This window comes from Arachis ipaensis, chromosome B6 (assembly GCF_059453495.1).
Source record: "Arachis ipaensis isolate K30076 ecotype BB chromosome B6, ASM5945349v1, whole genome shotgun sequence".
Classification (NCBI taxonomy): domain Eukaryota; kingdom Viridiplantae; phylum Streptophyta; class Magnoliopsida; order Fabales; family Fabaceae; genus Arachis; species Arachis ipaensis.
In genome coordinates, this window is record NC_142441.1 from 115,581,965 (window position 1) to 115,591,170 (window position 9,206).

At 33.2% G+C, this 9,206-nt stretch overlaps 1 non-coding gene across 1 annotated transcript; it reads left to right on the forward strand.

Annotated features, from left to right (window-relative positions):
* The first annotated feature begins 704 nt into the window (after positions 1–704).
* LOC148562402 (small nucleolar RNA R71) lies at positions 705–812 on the forward strand. Its single transcript, XR_015886678.1, has one exon. It is a non-coding gene; the product is annotated as a small nucleolar RNA R71 (small nucleolar RNA).
* The last annotated feature ends 8,394 nt before the right edge of the window (positions 813–9,206 follow it).

Here is a 9,206-nt window from a genome sequence, read left to right on the forward strand (position 1 = left end):
GGGAGAGTACCAGGAGGGATTTCAGTGATCCTTTTACTCAGCTGGCCCACTTGTGCTTCCAAATTTCTAATGGAAGACCTTGTTTCATTCATGAAACTTACAGTGGCCTTGGACAGATCAGAGACTAAGTTTGCTAAATTAGAGGTATTTTGTTCAGAGTTCTCTGTCTGTTGCTGAGTGGATGATGGAAAAGATTTACTACTGTTAAACCTATTTCTTCCACCATTATTAAAGCCTTGTTGAGGCTTTTGATCCTTCCATGAGAAATTTGGATGATTTCTCCATGATGGGTTATAGGTGTTTCCATAAGATTCACCCATATAATTTACCTCTGCTATTGCAGGGTTTTCAGGATCATAAGCTTCTTCTTCAGAAGATGCCTCTTGAGTACTGTTGGATGCAGCTTGCATTCCATTCAGACTTTGAGAAATCATATTGACTTGCTGAGTCAATATTTTATTCTGAGCCAATATGGCATTCAGAGTATCAATTTCAAGAACTCCCTTCTTCATAGGCGTCCCATTATTCACAGGATTCCTCTCAGAAGTGTACATGAACTGGTTATTAGCAACCATGTCAATGAGTTCTTGAGCTTCTGTAGACATTTTCTTTAAGTGAATGGATCCACCTACAGAGGTATCCAATGACATTTTAGCCAATTCAGACAGACCATCATAGAATATATCCAGGATGGTCCATTCTGAAAGCATGTCAGAAGGACACTTTTTGGTCAGTCCTTTGTATCTCTCCCAAGCTTCATAGAGGGATTCACCTTCTTTCTGTCTGAAGGTTTGAACATCCACTCTAAGCTTACTCAGCTTTTGAGGAGGAAAGAATTTGGCCAAAAAAGCCTTGACCAGCTTATCCCAAGAGTTCAGGCTGTCTTTGGGTTGAGAGTCCAACCACACTCTAGCTCTGTCTCTTACAGCAAAAGGGAAAAGCATGAGCCTGTAGACTTCAGGATCTACTCCATTAGTCTTAACAGTATCACAGATCTGCAAGAATTCAGTTAAGAACTGAAAAGGATCTTCAGATGGAAGTCCATGAAACTTGCAGTTCTGCTGCATCAGAGAAACTAGCTGAGGTTTCAGCTCAAAGTTGTTTGCTCCAATGGCAGGAATGGAGATGCTTCTTCCATGTAAATTGGAATTTGGTGCAGTAAAGTCACCAAGCATCCTCCTTGCATTATTATTATTTTCGGCTGCCATCTCCTCCTCCTGTTCGAAAATTTCTGAAAGGTTATCTCTGGATTGTTGTAATTTAGCTTCTCTTAGTTTCCTCTTCAGAGTCCTTTCAGGTTCTGGATCTGCTTCAACAAGAATATTCTTGTCCTTGCTCCTGCTCATATGACAAAGAAGAGGGCACAGAAATAATAATAATAATAATAATAATAATAATAATAATAATAATAATAATAATAATAATAATAATAATAATAATAATAATAATAATAATAATAATAATAATAATAATAATAATAATAATAATAATAATAATAATAATAATAATAATAATAATAATAATAATAATAATAATAATAATAATAATAATAATAATAATAATAATAATAATAATAATAATAATAATAATAATAATAATAATAATAATAATAATAATAATAATAATAATAATAATAATAATAATAATAATAATAATAATAATAATAATAATAATAATAATAATAATAATAATAATAATAATAATAATAATAATAATAATAATAATAATAATAATAATAATAATAATAATAATAATAATAATAATAATAATAATAATAATAATAATAATAATAATAATAATAATAATAATAATAATAATAATAATAATAATAATAATAATAATAATAATAATAATAATAATAATAATAATAATAATAATAATAATAATAATAATAATAATAATAATAATAATAATAATAATAATAATAATAATAATAATAATAATAATAATAATAATAATAATAATAATAATAATAATAATAATAATAATAATAATAATAATAATAATAATAGGGATCCTTTATACCACAGTATAGAGGTCCCTGTGTGAGTGAAAAAAAGGAAGGGGACAAAGAATGTAATGTAAGAAAAGAAACACAAGGGTGAGGAGATGTTAGTAGATGAATAAATAAATGGAATAAGATGAGAGAGGGAAAATTTCAAAAATAATTTTTGAAAAAGAGTTAGTGATTTTCGAAAATAGTTTTTGCAAAAGGTTAGTAATTTTCGAAAATAAAAATCAAAAATTGAAATAATTAGTTAATTAAAAAGAAATTTTGAAAAAGAGGGAAGATATTTTCAAAAATTAGAGAAAGAGAGAGAGTTAGTTAGGTAGTTTTGAAAAAGATAAGAAACAAACAAAAAGTTAGTTAGTTAGTTGAAACAAATTTGAAAATAAATTTTGAAAAGATAAGAAGATAAGAAGTTAGAAAAGATATTTTAAAATCAAATTTTGAAAAAGATAAGATAAGAAGATATTTTTGAAAAGATATGATTGAAATTAGTTTTGAAAAAGATTTGATTTTTAAAATCACAATTAATGACTTGATTCACAAGAAATCACAAGATATGATTCTAGAACTTAAAGTTTGAATCTTTCTTAACAAGCAAGTAGCAAACTTGAAATTTTTGAATCAAAACATTAATTGATGATGTTATTTTCGAAAATTATGATATAAAATTAAGAAAAAGATTTTTGAAAAATATTTTTAAAATTTTTGAAAATAACTAAGAAAATTGAAAAAGATTTGATTTTTGAAAAAGATTTTGAAAAAGATAAGATTTTCAAATTGAAAATTTGATTTGGCTCATGAAAACAACTAGATTTTTAAAATTTTTGAAAAAGTCAAATCTAATTTTCGAAATTTATGAGTGAAAAAAGGAAAGATATTTTTTTTTTGATTTTTGAATTTTTATGATGAGAGAGAAAAACACTAAAAATGCTCAATGCATGGGAATTTTAGATCAAAACAATGAATGCATGCAAGAATGCTATGAATGTCAAGATGAACACCAAGAACATATTTTTGAAAATTTTTATATGCAAAGAAAACATGCAAGACACCAAACTTAGAAATCTTTCATGTTTAGACACTAAGAATTCAAGAATGCATATGAAAAACACCATACAACACAAAACACTAAAATATCAAGATCAAACAAGAAGACTTACCAAGAACAACTTGAAGATCATGAAGAACACTATGAATGCATGAATTTTTTCGAAAAATGCAAGATGAATATACAATTGACACCAAACTTTCAACTTGACTCAAGACTCAAACAAGAAACATGAAATATTTTTTTTTGATTTTTTTATGAATTTTTTTTATGAATTTTTTTTGTATTTTCTTTTAATTTTTTCGAAAATAATTTTGAGAAAGAAAAATAAGGATTCCAAAATTTTTAATATGAATTCCAGGAATCTTACGCTCTTTAAACTAAAGCTCCAATCAAAGGGTCAGGCATGGCTTATTAGCCAGCCAAGCTTTAGTATGTAATTACATGCACTGAAGTGATTAATTGAATCCTCAGTCCAAAGGAATTTGGACATGGCTTCACAGCCAGCCAGGATTCAACAAATCATCATGAAACACTAGAATTCATTCTTAAAAATTCTGAAGAAAAATATATTTTTGAAAATATTTTTATTTTAAAAAAGTTACATTTTTTTTCGAAAACAAAGGAGAAATTTTTGAAAGATTTTTTTTTTGAAAAATTTTTGAAAAGAAAATGAAAAGAAATTTACCCAATCTGAGCAACAAGATGAACCATTAGTTGTCCAAACTCGAACAATTCCCGGCAACGGCGCCAAAAACTTGGTGCACAAAATTGTGATCTCTGGTATTGGCTCCAACAACTTGGTGCTCTAATCTAAATTCATAATTTGTCACAACCTCGATACAACTAACCAGCAAGTGCACTGGGTCGTCCAAGTAATAAACCTTACGTGAGTAAGGGTCGATCCCACGGAGATTGTTGGTATGAAGCAAGCTATGGTCACCTTGTAAATCTCAGTCAGGTGGATAATAATTGATTATGAAGTTTTCGAAAATAATACTAATTAAACAAAAAATAAGGATAGAAACCCTTATGTAATTCATTGGTGAGAATTTCAGATAAGCATGTAGAGATGCTTTCGTTCCTCTGAATCTCTGCTTTCCTGCTGTCTTCATCCAATCAATCCTACTCCTTTCCATGGCTGGCTTTATGCAAGGGCATCACTGTTGTCAATGGTTACATCCCCTCCTCTTGTGAAAATGGTCCAAATGCTTTGTCACAGCACGGCTAATCATCTGAGGTTCCCGATCATGCTGGAATAGGATTTACCCTCCTTTTGCGTCTGTCACTACGCCCAGCAATCGCGAGTTTGAAGCTCGTCACAGTCATTCAATCCCAGAATCCTACTCAGAATACCACAGACAAGGTTTAGACCTTCCGAATTCTCATGAATGCCGCCATCAATCTAGCTTACACCACGAAGATTCTGATTAAGAGATCTAAGAAATAATCATTCAATCGAAGGTAGAACGGAAGTGGTTGTCAGGCACGCGTTCATGGGGAATGATGATGATTGTCACGTTCATCACATTCAGGTTGAAGTGCGAATGAATATCTTAGAAGCGGAACAAGTTGAATTGAATAGAAAACAGTAGTACTTTGCATTAATCTTTGAGGAACAACAGAGCTCCACACCTTAATCTATGGAGTGCAGAAACTCTACCGTTTGAAAATACATAAGTGAATAGAGGGTAAGCATGGCCGAGTGGCCAGCCTCCCATGGAGGTCTAGAGATCTAAAAGTGATCAAAAGATGTCTAATACAATAGTAAAAAGTCCTATTTATAATAAACTAGCTACTAGGGTTTACAGAAGTAAGTAATTGATGCATAATCCACTTCCGGGGCCCACTTGGTGTGTGCTTGGGCTGAGCTTGAATGTTACACGTGCAGAGGCTCTTTCTGGAGTTGAACTCCAGGTTGTAACGTATTTCTGGCGTTCAACTCTGGTTTGTGATTTGTTTCTGGCGTTTAACTCCAGACAGCAGCGTAGAACTGGCGTTCAATGCCCTTTTACGTCATCTAAACTCGTTCAAATGCCCTTATACATTGATGGAAAGCCCTAGATGTCTACTTTCCAACGCAATTGGAAGCGCGCCATTTTGAGTTCTGTAGCTCCAGAAAATCCACTTTGAGTGCAGGGAGGTCAGAATCCAACAGCATCAGCAGTCCTTCTTCAACCTCTGAATCTGATTTTTGCTCAAGTCCCTCAATTTCAGCCAGAAAATACCTGAAATCACAGAAAAATACACAAACTCATAGTAAAGTCCAGAAATGTGAATTTAGCATAAAAACTAATGAAAACATCCCTAAAAGTAACCAGATTCTACTAAAAACATACTAAAAACAATGCCAAAAAGCGTATAAATTATCCGCTCATCAGAAAGCATGATTAGAGAAGAGTAGAGTGATTACCCTATACACTAGAGTGACTAGAGTGCATATACACCATCAGTAAGGGTTCAATGCTTAATTCTATGTTCCCTGCTTTCATAAGCTGTCTTCCTACGAGTTTACTTGCTTTTATTGTATAATTTGAGTTAGTGGAATTTGATTTATTTTTTTCTTGAAAGAACTTATTTATTTTTAACTAAGTAGACAAAATTATTTTATCATATAGCTGCATTCATATACATAGGTTGCATTGCATTGCATGAGTCTTACTTTTCCCTACTCATTTGTTTTATCTCCTTAAGCTAAGCATGAGGACATGCTAATGTTTAAGTGTGGGGAGGTTGATAAACCACTATTTTATGGTTTATCTTGTGTTTAATTGAGTGGTTTCATCAAGTCATCACCCACTTATTCATACTAATTGCATGATTTTATAATTCCTTCCTAGTATTGTTTATGGTTGAAAACTTGCTTCCTAGAGATCTTTAATTAGTATATTTTAATTCTCCTTTATACCATTCAATGTCGTGATCCGTGTGTTAAGTGTTTCAGGCTTTATAGGGCAGGAATGGCTTAGAGAATGGAGAGGAAGCTTGCAAAAATAGAAGAAACACAAGAAAGTAAGGAGATGACCAACGAAGACTGACGCGTGCACATGGCTCACGCGAGCGCGCGGAATGAAAAAAATGTAGCGACGCGTTGGGAGACGACCTGGGATTCATACTCCCAGTATTTTTATTCTAAATTTTTTGTGACACCCTTTTTAAATTGGTGAGGCGGATTTTAGCTGGTTAAGGGCTATACTTGCAACGCTGTTCTCTTTTTAAAAAAATCTCTTAATTGGTCTAACTTCTGCCACGCACCACTTCTCATGCAAATTCACATCTTAATCTTGCACTTATTTTGGTTGCTTGAGGACAAGCAACATCTCAAGTTTGGTGTTCTGATGCGTAAGCATCTTTCCTATCTTTTCCTAGTGAATTTGCATCAATTTGTTGAGTTTAATCAAGAATTAATTATCTTTTAACCACTATGAATGCTACTTTGAGTCGTGTGCAATTCTGTTTATTTTAGGTAGCATTTGGTTGGATTTAATGGAGCTTCCGCAGAAAAAGAGAAGAAGGCTATATAGGGCAGGAATAGCATAGAGGATAGAGAGAGCTTGCACAAATGGAAGGAGCACAAGAATTAAAGGAGATGACCAGCGAGGAGCGACACGTGCGCGTACCTGACGCGTGTGCATACCAGACGCGTGCGCGTGATTTGGAGATTTGCACAGCAACGCGTGCGCGTACCTGACGCGTACGCATGACACGCAAAGAAGACTATCGACGCGTACGCATGACTGACGCGTACACGTGACATGCGGCACGTGCAGAAAACGCAGAGAACGCTAATTGCTATAATTAATTCTGGTTTAAACTTTAAATTTTATAAATAGGAAAATATATTTTATTAGTTTTAGAAAATAGATTTTAAATTAATTAGGATTAGATATAAAAGGTAAAAGAAACTTCTCTTCTGGGGGATTCCAACATCATTCCACCTCAGCCCAATTTACAGTTTACCAGAATCCTAATTTTCTCTCTGAACCATGAGCAACTAAACCTCCACTGTTAAGGTTATTAGGAGCTCTGTCTATTGTATGGATTGATACTATTATTTTTCTATTTTAATTCATGCACTGATTTATATTTCAATAATTATTTTCATTCTTTATCTTATGAATTTGGGTGGAACGGAAGTATGACCCTCTTTCTAATTGAGTTCTGGTATAACATGGAAAAGCTCTTTACTTGAACAACAGCTTGAAAACATATTCTCCTAAATTTCTAATCATCTGGACTTAACGGGATACGTGACATATAATCCTCTTATATTTGGGTAATTAGGATTTTTATGGCATAATAACTAGAATTAAAATTCACCCCCTAATTGGAATTAATTGACCAAGGAATTAGCGGTTGATGAAAGTTAGAGGAGACTAGAAAGGTCTAAGGAATTAGGGTCTAGTCACATATAGTTTGCCTTGAATTAAATCTTGAATGATTAAAATAAATTAATAAGAAAAGTCAATCCGAAAAATAGATAACTCTGAAGTCTTAACTGTTTCTCCATATATTATTTACAACTTGTTTACTTGCCTGTCTTTTGATATTCTGAATTTACTGTTTAATGATTTTGGACTCTCGGAACACTATTTTCTGCTTGTCTAACTAAGTAAATTAATCAACCATTATTGCTTAGTCCCTCAACCCTTGTGGGATCGACCCTCACTCACCTGAGGTATTACTTGGTACGACCCGGTGCACTTGTCGGTTAGTTTGTGGTTATAAATTCCGCACCAAGTTTTTGGCGCCGTTGCCGGGGATTGATAGTGATTAACAACTATTGGTTGTTTGATTACTTAGATTAGGCATTTTAGTTTTAATTTTATTTAAATTTTGCTTTAGTATTTTCAAAAAAAATAAATAAATAAATATCACTAATATTTTTCCTTAATTTCTGAAATTAAGTTTGGTGTCCCCTAGTTATTTTTATTTCATTTTTTCCTGTTTATTTTTCTTGTTAATTTCGAATATTTCTGTCCTAATTTTGCCTACAAATATCTAAATTTATTTATTTATTCTATTTAGTATTTTTATTTTAATTGTTTACACAGGTTACCTCACTGGAAATTTTCTGTACTCTGACGTAGAGAGTTCCATCTTTTCTTGTCTTCTGTCTGTTTATGCGCAAGAACAGAGACAAGAAACATCTTTTAGACTTTGATCCTGAACCTGAAAAGACTTTCAGGCGGCGTTTGCAACAAGCAAGACTTTACAAGGCTGCAGAGTCCACTATGGATCCTAATAATGCTGTTAATGCCAATGTGGCAAATCCGATGGGAATGAGCAACAAAAGAGAGTACTTGGGTCTTACTCTGCTCCTACTGCAGATCTTTATGGGAAAAACATTGTGGTGCCTCCTATAGCTGTGAACAACTTTGAGTTAAAGCCACAATTGGTCCCCCTGGTGCAATAAAACTGCCAGTATCATGGTCTTCCCCACGAAGACCCAAATCAATTTATTTCTAATTTTCTGCAGATTTGTGATACTGTAAAGACAAATGGAGTGAATTCTGAGGTGTACAAACTCATGCTCTTCCCGTTTGCTCTGAGGGATGGAGTAAAGCTATGGCTAGATTTCCAACCCAAGGAGAGTTTGAATACTTGGGACAAGGTTGTTACTGAGTTTCTTACTAAATTTTTCCCACCAAAGAAGCTGACTAAGCTTAGGGTAGAGGTTCAGACCTTGAGGCAAAAGGATGGTGAAACTCTTTATAAAGCTTGGGAGAGATACAAGCTACTGACTAGGCAATGCCCTCCGGACATGTTCTCCAAATGGACCCAACTAGATATCTTTTATGAAGGTTTAGGTGAAATGTCCAAGATGTGCTTAGATAATTCTGTAGGTGGTTCACTGCACAAGAAGAAGACATCAGAGGAGACTATTGAGCTTATTGAGTTGGTTGCTAGCAACCAATATTTATACTCATCAAACAAGAATCCTGTGAACTCAAAGACTTCTCAGAAGAGAGGTGTGTTGGAAATGGAAACTGTTAATGTTATTCTTGCTCAGAACAAGCTTATGTCTCAGCAAATAAATTTACTTACTCAGCATATAGGTGGCATGCAAGTCTCAGCTATCAACACCTAAAATCCACCTCAAGAGGTCTCTTATGACATGACAGGTAATTTTGTACAAAATGAGAA